This window comes from Arvicanthis niloticus, chromosome 4 (assembly GCF_011762505.2).
Source record: "Arvicanthis niloticus isolate mArvNil1 chromosome 4, mArvNil1.pat.X, whole genome shotgun sequence".
Classification (NCBI taxonomy): domain Eukaryota; kingdom Metazoa; phylum Chordata; class Mammalia; order Rodentia; family Muridae; genus Arvicanthis; species Arvicanthis niloticus.
In genome coordinates, this window is record NC_047661.1 from 41,183,430 (window position 1) to 41,205,192 (window position 21,763).

General features: G+C 41.3%; 1 long non-coding RNA gene across 2 annotated transcripts; it reads left to right on the forward strand.

Moving 5' to 3' along the window:
* Positions 1-4,043: 4,043 nt before the first annotated feature.
* LOC143441991 (uncharacterized) lies at positions 4,044-17,816 on the forward strand. Of its 2 annotated transcripts, none has more exons than XR_013109833.1 (3): positions 4,044-4,222; positions 14,888-15,044; positions 15,673-17,816. It is a non-coding gene; the product is annotated as an uncharacterized LOC143441991 (long non-coding RNA). The 2 variants fall into 2 exon arrangements; XR_013109834.1 differs by having other exon boundaries at positions 17,027-17,816.
* Positions 17,817-21,763: the final 3,947 nt, after the last annotated feature.

Consider the following 21,763-nt stretch of genomic DNA (forward strand, 5'->3'; position numbering starts at 1 on the left):
TACTAAGATCAGGTGAACCATGGTATATTCATGTATGGTGAAAAACATGAAAAATAATCAATAAGGAATTTCACAAGTATTTCTGTTCTAGGTTACTGATATAAAATACTGTGGCTTCTGCCCAATCAAATCCACTCTCCTCGTTCCTATTGTGGTTGCTAAATGCCCCAATGCTATGCCCCTGGACATTCACCTTACCTGCCTGCTGACCATGGTCCTTGAGTTTTATTTTGCATTATGCATCAGAGAGCCATCAGCACAGCCTGCTCTCTCAGAACCCTTGGACTTTTACTAAACCAGAAGGGTAAGTCATGTGGCTTCTCGTTACATGCCTGGAAATTACTGTCTGAAGAGACCACAGCATTTCTTACATGGTCTGGTTGTGTTGTGGGTTGATTCTAATGCTATTTGTGGTAATTCAGCTCCCCAAAACCACATGTGAATTCACATGTCTGTGTGTGAAATGTGAAGTCCCTGCTCCCAGTTGACTCTAATTGGTAAATAAAGTTGCCAGCGACCAATGGTTGAGACATTGGAGGGACAAAGGGGGAAGTTTAGGTTTCCAGGGCAAGAGACCATGGGAAGAAGAGGGTTTAGAATCTCCATGCCAGAGAAACAATAGGATACAAACATGAGAGCTATGGAAGACAGAGGACCAACCATGTAAGAATCAGGGAAAAGCAGCCCCAGCAGCCGCTCCTCCAATTGGGTCTGGGGTAGCAGAGATGAAATATAAGTTTTAGTAAAAAATAATTCAGGAATAGCAGAGGAATGTGTTAGCCGCACAGAGGTTTGGAAGTGCCCTACCACTGAGCTGCTTAGGGCATATTAAAAATAAGCCTGCTTGACCTGCTCGAGCCTCTGATGTCCTGGAATTCCAGCTGGATGCAGTGAAGACACAGCGTCAGAGGCTTATCAGTTTACTCTTTCTCCCACCCCTCTTCTAATATCTCAACACCCATAATCAGCTTGAAGAAGTTAATGAAGAGTCTGCGCCCCTATTCCTTGGGTTTGGGGGCTGTCTTTCTAGGGAAAAGTAGTGGTTTTGGTGGAACAGGGAGAATTAGCTAGGATTTATTGCATAGCCATAACCTAATGGTAGAAATATGTATAATTGTTATTAAGATGAAGTTATAATTTCTTAAATGGTACAAAATTTACTTTGATTTCAAATGTAAGGTTTCCATTGGTATGAGTGTCTTATTGATATAAAAGTGAGATGAATATTGTTACTCTCATAGGCATTGTACCTGTATAACACATTTAGGAATACAAGGCTTAGACCCAGTCCTTCTTTAACTTTTTTTAACAGAATTGAGATGATTAGCCTGTGAGTTAAGGGACTATACAAAATTCATGGCTTGGAGTTTATTGTTAGGGTGTTTTCTATGTTTTATTTAGAAATAGCTGAGTGGAGTTAACAGACAACAGTCCAGATTACCTTACATGGATAGTTGGTTTTCAAAACATCAGAAGTCCACAGAATTGATGTTACAAACATTTCTGTATTAATGTTCATTTTGATTAGAGACCTGTCTGCTCCTGACAGCTTCCTATATTGAATTCTAAGAAGAAATTGAGCATCTTTGGAGTTACTCCAGTTGTGGTGAGACAGCCACTAGGCAAGAATTGCCTCCTTTCATCTACAGACAAATTACTGTCCAGAAAAGGACACACTTGCAGAATAGTAGACTGATTATATTTGCCAAGACAGAGTAATCAGCCCTTAATAATTCTGCATCACTAGGTCTGTCAGATGATCCTGGGCCAGAAGGCTGAAGATCAGATGCTCCAATGTTTTGTAGTATAAGGACTGTCCAGGTGTTCAGCGGTCTCTATAAATTAGCTAAGTTTTAGAAGCTATGCTTTGTGCTTCCCATAATTTCAGTTAACTCAGTCATTCTGGATTTCTGACAGGGTTAAAGACATATAGTCTCATAGCCAATCCTGGCTATTTACTTTGAGAGAAAAGATTTGAGAGGATGGTTTTCAGCTGACATTCATTCTAAAGCCAAGAAAAAAATCCAGGTTCAGAACTAAATCTTTATTTAGGAGAGATGACAGAGGTTCTGGTTAGTCAACAAAATGATGGACTGGGTATTAGGTCTATCTTGCACCTTACTGACACAAATTGGTATAGTTATGCTCTAATTGTATTTTGAGAGAAAAGTTTTATTTTAACAGGAAGGGTGATATGTAGGAGGAGCTAAGGTGGGAGGAGTACAGAGAAGAAAAGGAGGAGTAAGGAGAGGAAGAGGAGAAGGAGATGAGGAGCTAGGTAATGAGAGAGAGAAAGAGAGAAGGGGGAACATGGAGGTGGATGTTCACATGTCTCTGCCAGTCAAAGAGAGTTGCTGTATCTAGGTTGGGTATTGGGTTACACTTCTGATTGATATTGAGCATTACCAAACTTACAAAGCCTTTGATTAACATTTTTAAAAATTGTATAAAAGCAAAAAGGGAAAGGGGGCATGGGATAGGGGTTTTCTAGGGAGGGGAAATGGGGAAAGGGGTGGCATGTGAAATGTAAATAAAACATCCAATAAAAAATAAATTAACAAAAAATAAAACAAAAGAAAAAAAGCCTGCTTGTGTGTCTTTCATTTGCAAATCCAAAGCATTTTGGTGGGTGGGGAGAAATGTGCCCCACCCTCCAGAAAGTTTAGAATGGACTAAAATATTACCACTGCATAGTTGTGTATTTTCTTAAAGGAGCTGTTTTCCACCCCACCTGTCCAAAGCTCTTAGAAGTGTGGAGACCAGAAAAGCATGTAGATATATCTCCATATATGCATATATTTATGTCTATATCATAGTCAGACAGGTACAGACATACACACATACACACACATGCATATACACAGAGACAGAAACACACACATGCACAACACATACACACACCATAACTCCAGAATGATATTTTCTCAGAAACAAGAAGATAATAATTTTTATTTCATTCTTGCTCCAGATCAGATTATTTGAAGATCAAGGTCAACAACGAAGGTCAATGTATAGGAAACATATGAAGTAGTGTCCTTGGGATCAACATTTGTAAAGGGATGGGGAGGAAGAGGAGAGAGAACTCAAACTGCAGAGCAGATCCACTACCAACCTGATAGCTAACTTCATGCAGCTAACAAGGATGTCTGAAGATAAAGCAACTATTAAAGTATCCACAAACAAGGTCAAAAGGCTGGTCCTCTGTACTCCAGTAGGTCTGTGGATGTGGACTAATCCAAGAAATGCTTGTTCCTAGGCATCTGAGGTAAATCTTAAAGAAGATGAAGGCTAGCTGCCATCTGCCCTCACAGCAGCAGAAACAACAAATTCTTCCTTTAGGAGAGCTCTAGGGCACATATCACTTAGACCCCTATAAAGCTGGTCCTGACTGACTTGTATGCACATGTGCAGGGCAATATGCCTCTCTGAGTTTTAAATTTATCCTCAAAAATGAGACTGATTGGATTAGGTCATTCCTAAGATTTTTCTAGTTCCAAAATTCTAAACATTTTAAATGAAATTTTAAGTAAAATTATATTTTCTTACCCCAACTTTTACTGTGTCTACAGTGGATACAGAAGATTACCCCTGTAATATATATGTAATATATATGTACATCCATATATATATATATGCATATACATATATCATGTGTACATCCATATATGGATGTACATATGATACATAATATATGTAGCCCTTAATGACATGCACATGTGTAGAATGAGACAGTCTCCTTGTTCCTTTTGCCATGGCAGAAGTTTGGCTAAAACACACAAGCAAGAGGGAAAATGGGGGATTAGATAAATGGTCTCTTCCTGATCATCTCTGAAGAGCTAGGATAGGAAGATGACCACACACTTATCTCTGGAATATAAATATAAAAATAAGGTCATTTACTTAAGAATTTAGATGTATGATAATGTCAACCAATTCTCCCTTTCTGGCTGCAAGTATGACTAGGTTCAACTGCAGGAATTCTGAGGGAAAAGAGTCCTCTCCTCATTTCTCCCTTCATCAGCCAGCCCACAGGCTCTTCCACCTCCACCCCTGCTGGAGTTTTTCAAGGCTCATGTGGGTATCTGCAACATGGGAGCCAGATGGCCGTTTTCTTGAATCTGCTTTGTTCTCCTTGAACAGCCTCTTTACAAAAGCTGCCCAGAAGAGGATGCTCCAGGTCGGCCCAGAATGCGAAAACAGCAGAATCCGGTTATCTAAGAAGGTGAGATTCTCAAGTGCTAGGTAGAAATGAAGACAAGACAGACAGATGACGGTCAGCGTGGGGATTTTAATAAGTCTGTCACTGAGTAAGGATGCCATGTGCTGAGATGTATCTAGACCATGTTCTATGATTATCTGAGTTGTGTAAGTAGCTACCCGCTTGCAGGCAGAGGGTGATTGGTAGGAAAAAGTTTAGATGTCTGTAGACATGATTATTTTCTAAAGACTTTGAAAGCATGTCTTTATCTCATGGTGAGCAACTCAAGATGGGCCAGCTTGGTTACTGACGTTTGGTTGCTAAGAGAAAATGGTTAGGGTGGTATCCAGGTGGAAGAAAGGAAATGTAGGATTCTGGGGTGAAGAAAGATACAGCAGTCCTTGGTTTTCAAATACCGGTCTGCAGGCTGATAACAAGCTGGCTGCTTCCAAATTGCTTGGGGAGCTTGTTAAAAATAGACATTTCTAAAACCTAGCTCCAGAAATTTTAATGTGCTATCTAATTATGCTTGATTCTGATAGCTAGGTTTAGGAATGAACGTAGTGGTTAATATGTAAGATTCAGAAGACTGGTATGCATCCATTATGTAAATATGTGGTTATTAAGTGTCAGCTGCATGAAAGGTCACTGGCTTAGTTCTTTGGAAATAACAAACATTTAGGAGATAGTCTTTGATGGTTAATATTGGTCCCCCCAAGTTGACTGGATTGAAAGACATCTAGAAAATTATTAAAGTACACTTTAGAGAGTACTTGAGAGAGTGTTTCCGGAGACAGTTGTGTGTCAGGAAACTGACTTGGGAAGACCTATCGTGAATGTGTATGACACCACCCAGTATGCTTAAAAAATATGCTAGATCAAATAAGAGAAAAAGCAGAAGCAAGGGCACACAAAACTCCTTTTGAGCAGGTGCATTTTTGCTGTTGCTATGGTCTGTGAACACTAGATTACAGACTTTTCAGCTTTTGAATATAGACTCACACCAGCAGCTCTCTGGGAGAGTTTCCAGGCCTTCAGCTTCAGAATGGGGATGTATCATTGGTCCAGATTCTTGAATTGAGAAGCTGGTGGTTTCCATGGATCTCTGTCTACAGTTTCTGTGACTACATAGCCTCTGATCAGTTAAGCCAATTAATCAATCCCACCACACATACACACAAACATATGTGCACACACACACAAACACACATACACACACACACACACACACACACACACACACACACCAGGAGGTAGGTATTTTCTTTTCTCATGAATATGACAAAATGCCTAACAAGAGCATCTTTAAAGAAGGAAAGAACCATTTTGGTGGATGGTCTCAAGGGTTTCAGTCCATCATGGTGGGCAGGGCATGGCAAAGCAGGTCATGGCATTGAGAGCTTGTGGTGGAAATCTTTATATAGTGGTTCTTACAGGAAAGAGCTAGATGAAAAGGAGTCGAGGTTAAATACTCCCAAGGACTTATCACCAGAGACCTATTTCCTCTAGCTAAGCCACAACATCTAGAGAATCTACACCCTTCCCCAGTAGAATCTCGAGCTGGAGACCAAGTGTTTAGATGTGAGTATGTAGAAGAGATAGCAGACTCAGACCATCTATATTCTATTGGTTCCTTTGCTCTGGAGAACCCTAATATATGCAGCATGTCTCAAATATCTTTGAACAGCAATGGAGGATTCCATGAGTGGGTAGATTAATAGCAGACAGATATATCAATTTTCAGATATCAGTTTATAGCTCATTGGGATATAGAGAAAAGAATAAAACTGTGGTTTCTAGAGAAAATAAGTAGGTGTTTTAAAACATGTAGAGAATAAAAAGGGAAAAGGCTTGCCAGATTTCCTCAGAATAACTCCTGTTTAAGATATCTAAAAGTTGGGGGGGAAATTCAATGAAGGTATGTATGCAGTACTTAGCACAATGCATGTAAATGTCAATAAAAATGTATGCAAGTGTCAATTAATGATTAAGTATTAATTATAGATGATTAAAAGCTATGGTAAAATAATTCTCTCTCTTTCTCTCTCTCTTTCTCTCTCTCTCTCTCTTCCTCCCTCCCCTCTCTTTCTCATGGGTTCTACAATTCCAAATTCTTTTCATAAAAATTTGAAATATTTTCTAATTTCAAGAGTTTGTTAAAGAACCGTTTTTTGAAAGATATTAAACCTTCAATAGGTTATTTAGAGGGGAGAGAGAGAGAAAGAGGAAGAGAGAGAAAGAGAGAGAGAGAGAGCAGTGAGATGGTTGACAGAAGAAAGGCAAGTCAGAAAAGAGATGAGGCTGCAACACAAACTTGCATGTTTCTGTTGCAATCCCTGTAGAATTTATCTTCCTAGGATAGCTATGGATAGTTCAAGGTGAGGCTATGGTCCCTATGGCCTGTCAGAGCCCAGCCCTCTCTATCCAGCAATATTTTCTTCTTCTTAGCATCTGCATATGAGGAAAGAGACTATGGAAAAGGCACATGTGCTGCCATTGACACCTGCATCCCCATATCTTTACAAAACTATGTTGCTCAAATCCAATTGTTGAAAATTAGTCAATAGGCCCAGCTAGACATGAGTGATGTATGAGTAGGGAATGCTGGGAAATATATCCTTGGTGGAAACTTTGAGTCTTAAGATCCTCAGGTATGTGGAAACACACTTGTGAAAAAAAATCAGAAAGTGAAACATGAACTGATCAGTAAGAGAAAGGCTAAATCAAGGAAAATTCAATAGGGTTTTGTGTGTGTGTGTGTGTGTGTGTGTGTGTGTGTGTGTGAACAAAGGTCTTAAGTTTGAGAGAAGAGAAAGCATTCCAAGAGTCGGTAAAGGATTAACTATTAAAGCTTCAGGTTTAAAAATGAGAAACGGCTGGGGAGATGACTCAATGGGTAACGTTCATATGAATCTCAGCTCAGATCCACAGCACCCACATAAAATGCTCGTGTGACAATGGGCATCTGCAATCCCAGCTCTGGGGAGGCTGAGGCAGGAAGATCACTGGGCCTCAATGGTAGCCAGCCCAGCTTAATCTGTAGTGGGTTGGCTTGATGTTGCTTGTATTCTAATGCTAATACTGGTTCCTCACAACCTGGTTGCCCCAGAGAGAAGAGAGAGTCTGCATGTAAACCCAAGTGAAGCTATGTGACCTTGCCTCCAAGTTATTTGATTGGTGAATAAAGATGCCAACAACCAATAGCTGGGCAGAAGAGACATAGGTGAGGTTTAGGACTCCTGGGTTTGGGGGTTGGATAAGAACCATTAAGGGGAGAAGAAGGTGAATGAATGGAGGACAAGCTGCCATGGGTTAGGTGAGCCATGAAAACGTGGCCCTGAGGGTTGGTCAATTAAGAACAGTCCAGATGAAACATAGTAAGTAATAACTCAAGGTTATTGATAGGAGAATAGATTCTAATAGCATAGAGGCTGGACATCTGTTCAGCTATTATGCTGCTTAAGACTTATTGTAAATAATAAAAGTTGTATATATTTTATCTGGGAACTGAATCATCAAGGGGTGGGGGTGTAGAAATCCTGGATTGGGATTAAAAGCTTCAACAACGCTAATCAGTAAATTCAGCAAGCTCTAGGCCAGTGAGAGACCCTGCCTCAAAATATACGATGGAGAACAGTCGAGAAAGACACCTGCCATGGACTCCTAGCTTCTGCATGTGCATTTGTGTGCCTGCTCACATGCAAATGCACAGACTCCATAGGTACATCACACACAAAAAGCAATCAACTAATTAATTAGTTAAGAAAATAAAAATGAAAAATGTTTCCAGAAAAGGTGGAAAGACCCACTACATGGAACGGAAACCCAGATGGGAATTTAGTTTCCCAACCAGTGACAAACAGCAAATTGTCCCATAGAGGTTCATGTGCCTCCCTCCCAACCAGCCAAGCTTTCCAAACCCTCTGCTTATCCGTAGCAAGCCATTCAGAATGTGAGCAGAGCTTCTGTAAAGCGCCACAATGCACAGACGCAGGAGACACGTCTCCTTTGCCATCTTTTTCTGTCTTCTAGCAACAGTAAAGATTGAGACAAAGAAGAACCAGGCTCGTAGAGGGAACGAACGGGACCTCTTAATGAAGGCACGTAAAACTACCTTGGCCTGCAGTACTGACAATACGCAGAGGTCTGCGAGACTCTGAGGTTTCTAGGTGCATCTACTGCAACAACTCCCTTATGAACATATTTATAAGTCAGGGGAGGTCTTTGGGGAGCAGAGAAAATTCTAGAATGAGGACCATGGCCCCTTTGAACTCCTCTTCCAACAATAAGAAACCTAGTGTGGACAAATACAACTATTCAAACCTCTTTAGACAATCATGATGGCAAAGTCAAGAGGTGTTTCCCTTCTTTTCAAGCTCAAAGCTTTAGCTTCAGATCCCAGACTTTTAGAGGGTCTATTGATCTTCTTGGAGACCTTTGTCCACCATCTTTCCAAGCATTTTGTTCTAGATAAAACTATGAACAGATAGGAAGAGGTCTGGGTAGTCTATCTTTAGACATAGATGTGTAAAGTTACAGAATCAGATGAGCAGGTGAAAAGCTTCATTGTAAAGAAACAAGTTGGTTGCTGCCATAAGAGAGGATTGTCCTATCTCTGCTCTCTGGGTTTGTAATAGAGGATGGTTCTTCATTTTGACTAATATGTCAGTGGGCTTTAGGTGAGCAAACTTCAGCTTTAAGTTTGGTTTGGGAATAGGTACTGGGGAGATCCAAAGGTGCCAGAGAGGCTCATGAGATGGGGATAAATAGGGTAGCCTCAGGTACCGACCGGGATTGTTACATCCACAAAGTTCAAGATTAAACTGTCTGGTCATTTTTCTTTTTTTTTTTCCAAATGTTCGGTGGAGGTTATCAGATCAAAAGTACTTTTATGAGATTTTTTTTTTTCAAGGAAAGGCTTGTATTACAGAGAGAATCAAACTGACAAACTGGAATAGGGCAGTTTATACATGTGGGAGCAGGCCTACAGAAGACTGATCCGGCTGGAGCTCTGGGTCACCCAGGACCAATTACAAAGCATCTGTGTGCTTACTGGCAATGCTTTGACCACAACAGGCACGCACAACCTCATGGAGTAACAGACAACAGGGAAAATGAGATAAATGAGAAGATGGGAAAGCAAAGCAGGCAGTATGGCCAGCCTGGAGGCTCCACCGTGGGTGGGTGGGAGGGTGGATGTATGGATAGCACAGGAAGTATTGAAGCAGAGATTTTTTTTTTTTTTCAGAACTTTACAGTCACTTGGGGTGGAGGACAGTTGGAGACAGTTTGGTGCCAAGCTCCACGTAGGTTAGTTTTGTTCGTGGGTCTCCCAGCAGCTAGGAAGGGAAAGTAGAGGACTCAGAACGTGTAGTTTGAAGACCTGGCCTCCCTTTCCCAGAAAGATGATATAATGTCACCCCTCAGTGGACAACACACACTATTTGAGCCCTTTATGTGCTACCAGTAAACGCTTGCCCCTGAGAAGGGTTGAGCCAAGGTTATTCAGAGAGCGAGTTCGTGGACTCTGCCTGCCTTGGGTCCCTACGGGAAGGAAGTGCTGGTTGATCAGTTTCTGGTTGTCTAGAAGTGAAAGAACAGCTATCTGTAAGCCGGCTAATCCCCTAGCTGTTATGAGGAAGAATGTTCTGCATCCTCCTTCAAAGGACAGACTTCTCCACGCCATTCTGGTTTGGCCGACATGACCTTGTCCTCTTCTCAGGCAACACGAGGGCTCTAGCTCACAGGTGCAGGAAAACCCGATTGCTCAGCTGCCAGCAGGCGGCGGAGACTGAAAAAGGAGGAGCGCCACCTAGTGTCCCTTCCAAGCACGACCAAAGGCATCCAGACTCGTTAACCCTCTTCAGAAGGAAAGGCAGTATTGGAACAAATTCACCTTTGCCTTCACACAATAAAAAAATACTACCTCCACCCCGCCCCCCCCAAAATCCCGAAAAATATCCAAAGCTGCTGATATGTGGGGAAGTGGCACGATGTGACTAATTGGAACCAGGAACGAAGGAGGAACGAGTTGTCTGAAGATCTTGCCTATTCAATGACGCTGAGAAGAGGAAGCCACAGGTCAACTCAGATAGGAACCTCGAGAGGCGCCTACACTGAGCCCAGTTCATAGACAGCTTCTGGACCTTTGTTTTCATAATTGATCCGTCACATAGGATGTTCAGACATTGAACATTAGAATACAATGTCAAACTGTGGGCAACGGGAGATTCTGCTAGAAAGGAGGCGGAAGCTAGAAAACCCCAGGTTGAGTCCAGACTGAACACAAGCTCAAGGCCAGTCTGGGTTACCTAGTGAGAATGTGAAAAAACGGATGGAGCTGTGACCCAATGTAGCACATGGCCCAGCACGAACAAAGCCTAAGTCCAATCTCTGGAGAGAGGAAGAGAGAGAGAAAGAGAGAAGAGGGGAGAGGGCAAGTATGCATATGTGATATGTGGTGTGTGTGTGTATGTGTGTGGTATGTGATATGTGATGTGTATTGTGTATCTGTGGTATGTAGTGTGTGTATGTTGTGGTATGTGTGTGTGATATGTAGTGTGTGTATATATGGGGTGTATGTGTGTGGTGATATAGTACGTGTGTGGTATGTGCAGTGTGTGGTATGTGGCATGTGGTGTATGTGTCTGTGACATGTGGTATGTGGTTTGTATGTTAATATCTGTGGCATGTGGCATATATGTGATGTGTATGTATATGTGGTATATATTTGTGTGTATATATGGTATATGTGTCTGTGGTGATAAAGTGTGTATAGTGTTGTAAGTATGTGATATGTAGCATGTGGTGTATGTGTGTGGTATGTGGTGTGTGTGGTATGTGGTGTCTGTATGTTGTGTATATGTGTGTGTTTGTTATGTGGTATGTGTATGTTGTGTTTATCTGTGTGTGATATATGTTGTATATGTGTGGTGTGTTTGTATAATATGTATATGTGTTGGTGTGTGTGGTATATATGTGGTGTGTGTGTGGTATGTGGAGTCTGTAAGTGTGTAGGAGAGTGTGGGGGTGTGGTTGTATATGTGTGTGTGTTAAAGTGGCCAATGTATACAAAAGTTCCCTTTCTCCTTCTCTTCTGAGACAGACTTGGTATTGCAATCTTTCTTTTGGGGTTCTCTTGCTTATGGTAATGATACTCCTTGGTGGTTTGAGTGACGCCTCCTCATGTCTGATTGTCACATGTGTCCATGTGTTTCACATGGACATTATCTTTTTTTGCTTATTTAATATCTGTCTTTTCTTTAATGGTTGCTCTGGTCCCTGACACACTCTAGCTAAGAGACCTTTATCAGTATGTTTTTGTGGGATCACCCTCTTCTCCTGGCTTCCTGTTTCTGTCTATCAGAAATGGTTTATCTGGATGAATCTATGGTGTATCTGGATGAATATGGGCTCTTAATTTTAATGGAGTCTTTCTAGATTTATCTCTGAGTACTTGACATTTTATGATTCTATAAGATTTCTTTTTTAAAGATAGAAATTGTAGAGTGGTTTTAGGGTGACAGAAAAATTGACAGAAAGAACAGAGGTTTCTTATACATCCCTCCTGCAGCCCATACACACAACGGCGCACCACCACCCCTGTAGAGTGTGGTACTTGCTGTAATTGATAGGCTTGTGTTGACACATCATCATAATCCCAATCTGAATCTGCTACAGATTGTCTACATAAACATTAGTAGATGGCATTATTTCTTCCTTTTCCATCTGTGTGACTACAGCAGCAGTGTTGGAATTTTGAAGAGATTTTAATATATTTTTTAAATATCGTGGTTAATAGAAAAGTAGGTGCTTGGGAACAGCAAAGGACATCCAAGACTGGTGTGGGCTTCCCAAAGGCAGCTGCACATCTGTCTCAGCTGTAATCACATAAGCAATCTCAGTGGCTCTCAAGTTATACCTCAACGGTTGCTAAGAAACACCCTACCACCACTACCACTCCTTTAAAGAAATAACATTATAGGTTTCTCTGAAGGTGCCTTGGTTGGGGTTACAATCTAATGAAATAAGTATATGGGTCACAAAGGGTTTTAGAAGGTGGTTAAGATATGCCTTTTACTGCAAATGAGTTCCTGGTTCACACCTGGTGAGTCCTAGAAAATTACAGCCCTATAGCTGGGCAGAGAAAGCCCATCCTCAAAGGTCATATACACCTTAGCTTTAAGCATGGTTCGTTGTTATTTTTAATATTCTTATTTAAATTATCTCTATATGAAATAGGTATTTTCTCTATATGGTAACCTTCAATGGAAATATTGTTAATTGTGCTGGAATGAGAGGCTTCAGTTAGGCATCAAACTTTCCTTTATACGTTTCTCGGAATGATTCTGCATTCTGTCTCTGTCTCTCTCTCTCTCTCTCTCTCTCTCTCTCTCTCAGTGTGTGTGTGTGTGTGTGTGTGTGTGTGTGTGTGTGTGTGTAGATATTACCACCTGTCTAATATCAACCAAGAGACACAGAGTGATAAATAACTCATTACTACCAATATGGAAGATCAGGAATGTCTGAGCACTGGGTAGACCATATTACAAAAACCAGTCCAAGAACTTATTGAATAAACCAGACCAACAATGGAAACAGAGACCTTTAATGTGTAATGCAATGTATTGCAGTGGCAACAGTTCTACACACACACACACACACACACACACACTGCAATTTCTGTGCGATTTGATAGTTAATAATGGTGACTAATATTATTATAGAATAACCTATACAGGAACAACCAGCAGAGGTCTACTAGGTAAATTACAGTCAACAAAACCAATGGAGCCTGCATATTTAAAGTTATTCAGTAAACTCTGACATTGTGGAAAGACACACACATTTCTGTCTATGCAAGATAGCATTTACCTTCCCACTCTTCTTTCTTCAAAATCCTTGTAAAAGTCTCCAGTAAACATCAAATTAGCATGTTGTGTAGCTGGAGCCCTAGGCTAGAGGTCTGACTCCAGAGAGGATTACAACAAAATAGTTCTAGCCATGTGCACCAGAAAATAATGGGGGCGGTTAGAGAAAGTTTTTAGCCAATAGGGTCTTATTGGAAAACTGCAGGCTCATCTTCTAGATGTCAACTTGATTGGATCTGGAACCATAAGAGAGAGAAGTAAGTCTCTAGTAAGTCTGTAAAGCTATTTCCTGGAAGGATTAACTGAGAGAAGAAAGTACATTCCACTGGAAGCCCAGATACTCGGAGACCAGGAGAAAGTTGTTCCTTTTGCCTGCTTATCTTTGTCCCTTGCTGGTGAGGGTTTCTAACTTTTTTTTATGACCCCAGAGTCCAGGTTCTAATTCTTACAAGATGGACAGAGACCAGTGGCTCTCCAGGGATCCTCCAGACCTTTATCACAGACTAGGATTGTTAAGGTATCTGTCATCCTGGAGCTAACACATACCAGGTTGTCAGCCTCTGAAGTGTGCAGCTGTTGTTAGACTAACCAGGAGTGGATCGTGTAAGTCAGTACATCATTCCTCCACAGAACCCTGACTGATACAATCAAGATGAGCTTTTAGTTTAAATAGAGAAAGAATTATGGCAGAGGGTAAGGGGTATGAAGAATGAAGTAATCTTGGTCAAACTGTGATCTGGTTAGCCATGTGATCTAGTTAACCCTGGTTTTACAAAGTGAGATCAGACAAGTCTGTATGGTTTAAAGTGACAACCTAGTGTTCTTGAGGTTATTGTTCCTACTCTGTACAGAGTTGGCCCCAGTTTCCATCATGGGGTGACCTATCTTAGAAGCTTTTCTGTTCCAGTGTAAACTAACTATAGGTTTAGGGTAATAACTGGGTACTTTCAGAGTCATTTTCAAAAGGTCTAGAGCACAATATTGTCAAAGCTCACACACACACACACACACACAAAACCTTAGTATTTTACCTTAGCTTTGTGCCTTTGGCCTTTAGGGCATAAGATGGTTTTAGAAATATACTTCTTTATTGGTTAATGTGCCTTTCACTGGGATCTTGCTTTGGATTCTCCTCCGTTCCCTGTGATTTCCATTAAAAGAATTTAGAGGCAGGCTGGAGAAATGACTTATGGGACAGAGAGTGTTTCCTGCTGTCACAGAGGGCCTGAGCCTTTATGTCAGGTGGCTTAGAAGCCCTTGGTAACTCCAGCACCACAAGATCAAATATGCCTGGCCTTGGCAAATACCTGAGAGCAGATGCACACATGTACACGTACATGTGTGCATGCGCATACACACACATGCTTGCTCATGCACACACACACATGAACACATGGCACACACAAGTAACATTTAAAATGAATCTGAAAAACATTCAGATTAAACACATATGCAAGGTAGTGTGGAAATAGGTAAAGTTCATTTCTAGAGTGACACAAAGCAGTCTAACGACTAAGCACGGGCCATGGATCCAAAGACTCCATCTACATTTTAAGCAGGTTCTATACTATCTTAAATGTTCGGGAACAGAAATCATTCCTGAAGGTGTCTTCCTAGATCAGTAATTGAGAACCCCATTTGAGCATCCCTTATTTGACCTTATTTGAAAGTTTCCTGCTAGACAATAATATTGTGAGGTTTTGAACTTTGGAAATGTATTTACATTCCTCTGGCCAATAATTGCAGTCTCCAGTTCCAGTGCTTGGCTATACCAGCTGTTGATGAGAAAAAGTTCTAACTCGAATGTTTTATAATCTAGATAATGTCTGTCTCACTACCTAATACCTGTGTGCTGAGTTGAGCCACAGTCCACTTTAAATAAAGGGGTCAGACTCCAAATGGAAGCAGCAACACCAGGTTCTTATCCTGCAGACCCACACAGAGGAGTCGATCTTTTTAGCAGAAGTCTTTTCTAAGTAAGTAACTGTTTATATTTATGTCTGTTTTTCACAACTTGATGACAGGGACGCCAAATTGAAATGAAATGTCTACAAAGCCATGTAACAGAGGAAAGAAGAAAAATGAATCAAGATTTTGATTTAGAGGATAGAAAGACAGGAAGCGTTGCATGGAAAGTGCAGTTTCTCTCAGGTTGCTTGTGTTAACTGGTCTTGAGAAAACAGAAATGAGTAGCCCTAGGCAGCCAGATAGACTTCCAGAAGAGAGTCCTCATAGGCAACAATAAAGAAAGAGTAATGCAGGGTGGGGGTGCGGGGACTCCTCAAGTGAAGAAAACAGGAGAGGCTGGGGGTGGGGTGAGGTGGGAGGTGCCTCTAATTGCAAACTCAAGATCTAAGAATTTGATGAAGAGGGTTTAACTCTACCCACCAGGCAGTCCTTGTCTGCCTTACTGGTTCTGTGGATTTCTCAGAAAAAAACATTTAGTTGAAGTAAAAAGACACTCGAAGAAATCCAGAAATTGGTGACAATGGGTGTTTACCACTTAAGCTTTGGAGGGAGTAATTACTTCCTGATTGTCTTGTCTTTTGTTACTAAGTCAACAAAATACAAATTGTTTGTTTTCAAATGTACCTTCTGTTCTAGCGGTATTTGCATTACCCCCAAAGAGATAATTGGATAAAGACAAGCAGTGGAAACATCTCAGGCTTTGGCAAAGAACAGACAGACTTAGAATGAGTGCCTTAGGGCTCACCGGGGTGAAGACTGTCTTGCTGGACTGCAGCCTTTCTGGTGGAGACATGAGAGCTTTCAGCATTAAACTGTGCATGAAGTGGGGGGGGGGTGGTCTTGGAGCCATAGTTGGAGATATCACTTGGTAAATATCCTGATGATTGCACTACTATTTGGTGAAATTTCAGTATGATATTATTCACTTGCAAAACAACATTTGCGTACTCAGAATGCTTTGGGGGACAAAATATCCAAAGGACGCTAACTGCTGATATGCAGCAGTCTTATTTGTGAAGGCCATCTGAAATAGAGCCCAAGAAGACCCTGGCGTGTACATTTATTTGCTGAAACAAACTACAGCACTCAGTAGTGGGAAATCCTATTAAGATCATGAAAAATCTACTACAGGGGCATTCCCTCTAGAATGGTACTTCTCAACCTTCCTAATGCTGTGACCCTTTTGTTGTGGTGACCCCAACCATAAAATTATTGTGTTGTTACTTCACAACTGTAATTTTGTTGCTGTTATGAATCATAATGTAAATACCTATGTTTTCCTGTAGTCCTAGGTGACCCCCGTGAAAAAGTTGTTTGATCCCCAAAGTGGTTGTGACCCATAGGTTGAGAACCACTGCTCTAGAAGAAGCCAAATATTGTTTGTCTGTAATCATAACATAATTGATAGATTTGACCAGCTGCTGCAGGATGTTAAGATAAAAGTCACACATATTTTTAGCTCCTCAGGAAGCCAGGCTCTTCCATCTCTCAATTCTCAAAACTCACTATGCTCCAGTCACTCCGATGCCCAAGAAGTCACTTAACTGTTTCAAATGCTTGTGAAACGAAAATACGAGTTATTTCTAAAAATCCTTTCTATGGAAAAAAATTGCTCACATTCTTTGAAAGATGGAAAGTTTTTCCTCACCAAGGTCAGTGTTGTGCTCCCAGGAGACAGTCATCTGTTGGTCATGTTGGGTCCCCTTCTCTCCGCTGAACCCCGAGTTATTTCTTCTGAAGCTCTTTTCCATTCATTTTGTTATTAGAACCACTCAGTTCCCAAGTGTAGAGGGAACCAATGAAGCCTGGACCGTTTGTTCAGTGTGTTTGTCCTGTTCCAATGCACAAATTGACGGAGACACTGTATACTATAATTTTAAGAAGGAAAACAGCAGGGGAAGTTTAGAAAGAAGGAGTTCTCAGGGAAAGTTAGGGAAATCAAATTAACTGGGCATATTTAGTTCTCACAAAAATATTGCCTTTGTCCAAGTTCTCTCTCAGGTCTGCTCTACAAACAAATTAAGTCTGTGAAGAAAAGTCCAGTGGAATCTGACTCCAGAGGAAGCTTGTTATTTTTAAAAGGAAAGGAAAGAAATGGAGACTTCAGCATTTTCAGAATCGTAGGTAGTGACTGTTTGGGTCCATGGAAGTTTACGACAGAAAGGACTTCAGAAAATACAAACCACAGCCATCGTTTTGATAGTGAAATGGCAGCCCCAAGGCATTGCTGGATTGACTCATTGTCACACACACCCTTAGCACTGGGTGGTGAAAGAAACCAAGGACTCCAGGTCTGAGGAGCAGTCTGTCTGTCCCGTGATAGCTACCTTGGGGCACCACACATTTTCAGGAAACACCTTTTAAGTGTTACACTTTTTGGAACACCAATGAGAACCTTGAGGATCAAAACATGCCACTCTATGTCTGCCGGAGACTAGGATATGCTGCCCTAAAATATACTTCTGTGGTGTATTTTCAGATGATTATTCTAGGAAAGTACAGACATAAAGGCGGCTCTAAAAGGATACCCTTTGTAAAAGAATTTACACTTACAAAGAAGTCTAAATTAAGTTCCTGTTAACAGGAAAAGTGTTGCTAAACATAAAGGCAGATTGTGCTACCTGGCAGGTACCATACAGTCCTCTTCCATTGTTCAGTGCCTCAGCCACCGCCCCTGTTTCTTCACACAGCTCAAGATGCTATGTAAGACTGGATCACCAGGCCCATTTTGGGTCTGAGATTTTGTGGGAATGAATCGTGTGTGCTCTGTGTGTGTATGTAATTAAATATGTTTTTCTCTTCTAACTAATCTGTTTTATATTGATTTAATTTGTAGCCCAAGCTAAAGAACACCAAAAAGTGAAGGGAAAACTTTTTTTTTTTCATTTTCTATAACCTCAAACCTAAGAGAAATGCATTTTATAGATTGTGTTCCTCATTCCATTATCAATTTGCTGCATTGCTTTTCCTGGAGCGACACAGACATATGTGTTCATCCCTGCTTTCTGCCATCCTATCTGTCTATGGTAGGTGTATAAAATAAACTCTGTCAGTGTGACAGTGACCATTGTGCTAGTAACTACAGAGTCTTTGGTGACAATCCTGTCTGGGGGCAGATCCAAATCCCCTTTGCCTAAGAATCTACATATGCTCAGTGGTTGCTTTGGTTCACATACCAGTGGAGAAACTATCATCTGCCTTTTCTCAGGCACAGGCTTCAGGAGCTGCAGACTTGTCTTTATAGAAGTCTTTCTCTCTAAATAGTCTGGCCATGGTGAATTCTTGTTGCTGGAGAAGCCACATGTAAATGTAGCTGGGAGACCCTGCTGATCCGTGCTCTATGAATTTTGATGCTAAGACATCAGACACGTGGGTGAAGCTGCCTTGGTCCAGCCAATCTGCCAGCTGAGCATCACTCAGTGACTTAAATCAATCTCGAGAGGAGAAAACTTGTCCAGCTAAGATCTACTACCTGAAATCCCAACTACAAAGTCAGCAGTCTGAATGGCTGCTGCTTTAAGTCCTACATTTTAAGAGTAATTATTAATAGACAACTAGAATAGGCAACCAGAATACCAAAACAACCTCAACTCTCGGTGACTTTTATGACCACTTCCCAGAATTCTTTCTCACTACATTAGCTGTATTAAAAAAAAAAATGTAAAAGGAAAAAGAATGTTTGACTGAAAATAATGGGGACTCTGTTATAGAGGTTTAAACGGACAATAGAATCCAGAACTGGGCAGACAAAATCAGTATAGCTTCTCTAGGCTGTTCACAGAGATTCGGGCCCCTTCCAACCTCCTCAAGCACCCAGGAGGACCTCCAGCTGGCGTAGTCCTGTTCTAAGGCACAGAAAGAGGCAAGGAAAAAACAATATGAGAACAAACCCCCGGGGAACTGCCAAGTAAACTTGCTTCTTTTAAGCATTGTAGTCCACGATTTTCTCTTACGTTTCATTGGCAAGATGGGGGTCATATGACCCACGTCTAGCTCAGAAGGAGTTTGAAGGGCAAGTATTATTGGCACAGAGCATCATCACCTTCACAGAAATTGGGTTCTGCTAGGAAGGAGGAATAACATAGCTAAGTTATGAGCATGTGCAACAAACAGTTCCTTCTCTTCTGGAGACTCAACCAAACGAGCAACGGCCATAGCTCTTGAGATCTTACGGGAAAATGCTTTACAGCATAAATGTCACGGGGTGAATAGGTAGGAGGATTTATCTTAAGTTGAGCTGCAATAGAAAGTTCACCGTGTTTGCCTTACGTGGTATATTTAAGATGACTTAGTGAAATCTATAGAAACTTTTTTTGTAAGAGCAGTATGGCCCCCCAACTCCTGTCAAATTGTCAAACATCTACTGGGCCGCTGGAGATGACACTTCCTCAGGCGGTGAAGCAGCAAGCTAGTCGTCATTATTCTTGCTCTTCACAGATATAAAAGGCCTTAATAACTAGGCCAACCTGGAACAATCACTTGCACATGTCTTTGTGTGACAAATGAACAAAGATGTAAATCCACTTTCAAAAGCACCCGCAGACACAGAAACTCATTACAAAAAATGGGGGCTTTGTCATGTTTGGCACAAAAAATAAAGAACCCACAAAAAAAAAAAATAAAAAATAAAAAAAATAAAAACCACCCCCTCTGCTCTGAAGTCTAAATACCTTGTGATCACTTGAACGTGTAACACGGCCTAAATGTTAATGAAGCAATTTGACTCACTCAGCAGGATGAACAACAAAAGGAATGCTTTTCAAGATGCAGCTGTCAACAATTACAGTCAGTGGGTTGGAGCTGGCTGATCGTCAGCATCTTAAAGCTCAGGGAAATGTGGGGCCTACTTGACAGGAACCCACCCCTGACTCCGGGAAGACAGTAAACCCATGTTTACTTGGCAGGCCAGGGAATGGAATATTCTGGTGAGCTGAGAACCTACACCCTGCTCAGAATTAAATGACAGGGTTTTAAATGGTTCAGAATGATTTAAAAAAAATGCACTAAAGACAGATTCAGGATTCAGTCCATCCTTTTTGGATGTACTGATTCAAATACCATTTCTAGGCCTTGGGATTTTTTCATCTTTAAATAAATTGATTTATTTTTATTTTTATGTGTGTGTGTATTCTGCCGCATGTATGCCTGTGCACCACATGTGTGCCTGATGCTGAGAGGCAAGTAGAGGGTATTAAATCCCCTGAGACTAGAGCTGCAGACAGTTGTGAACCCCCATGTGGGTTCTGGGAACTGAACCCAGGTTCTCTAAATAAGTAGACAGCGTTCTTAACTGATGAGCTATCTCCAGCTTGCAGGTTTTAAGATTTCATAGTTAGAGAATCTTCTCTTTGCATGAGAACTTTCTGGTCCTTTTTAGTAATAAAAGTTCCTTTAAGAAGGACTCTTCTGACCTAAGCAGCTAATTCAAGAGGGAGGGAGGGAGGGAGGGAGGGGGAGAGAGAGAGAGAGAGAGAGAGAGAGAGAGAGAGAGAGAGAGAGAGAGAGAGAGAGAACAGAGTGAGTAGAGTGGGGAATGGGGGTGGGTGGGTAGAGTCTTTGCAGAAGATACACTGTGGCCACTGACCCCAAAGAAGAAGGTTTAACTAAAGTGAAGGCACCAGATTCTCTTTCTAGGGAAAGTGGCTGTCAGAATCTGAAGACACCTCACATCTTCCCCAGTTTCTCTAAGATGAGAGGCAAAGATTGGGGCTGGGTGTCACAGGGACAACCTCAGCAGCAAGGGAAGAAAGGGGCAGGAGTCCACATGAGCTGTTCAAGGTCGAGAATGGTCGGCATCAAGATACTCTGTCTCAAACAAATAAACAAATACTCAAGCAACCAGGAGGAATGGATGCTGAGCAAAGAAAAGAGTATAAACCACACAACCCCTGTCAGACATACCCAGCGTGGCCACTGGGACTTCTAGTAGCCTGCAGTTCCTGGCTCTTGCTTCTTCCCATGAGGCCGGATCCCTCTCCATGCTACTTTCTTAGAGCTTGCTGTGGACTTACCTAGCTTTTTGGCTATACAACCTAGCTTGGATGGTTTGGCAGAGAGAGGTGGTATTTCTCTTTCAATCCATATTCTCTCTTTCTTCTTCACTGACTGATATCCAGTTTTATTCTCTAAGGAACAGCTAAAATAAAGGCCTTGCCTCCCAAACCCCTTCTTGTAATTAAAGTTGATGACAAGTAATCTGTTGGGACTTCAAGTCTCTCCAAGAGGGCAGACTCTCACTTTCTTGTTATTATGTGGAAAGCAGGTACGATTGCTGGCTTTCCAGCAACCACTTGTGGTCACACTATAGCAGCAAGGTTAGACTCTAGTGCTAAGCTTGATACAATAGAGAAACAGAAGGAACCTTGAGCTTCCTACCAAGCCCCAGTGCAGGCATGCCACTGTGCATGTTTTATACACTTTCCATTCAGCTCAGAGTCCCTTGATTAGGGAATGGTCTGGCTCACAATTAATATGGATCTTCCCATATTACTAACTTAATCAAGATAACCCCTTACAGACATTCTCAGGAAATATAAGCTTAATATGAAAAATCTTTCAAAGGTATGCTTGGGTGCCTCCTGAGTTAAGATGACAAGTGGTTCTAATCATCACAGAGTTGGAAGAATTAATATTAGATGATTTTTTTAATTGCTAATTTTTGTCTTTGAAAGGATTTCCATTGTTGTGAAGAGATATTATGGCCAAGGCAACTCTTATAAAGGAAAGC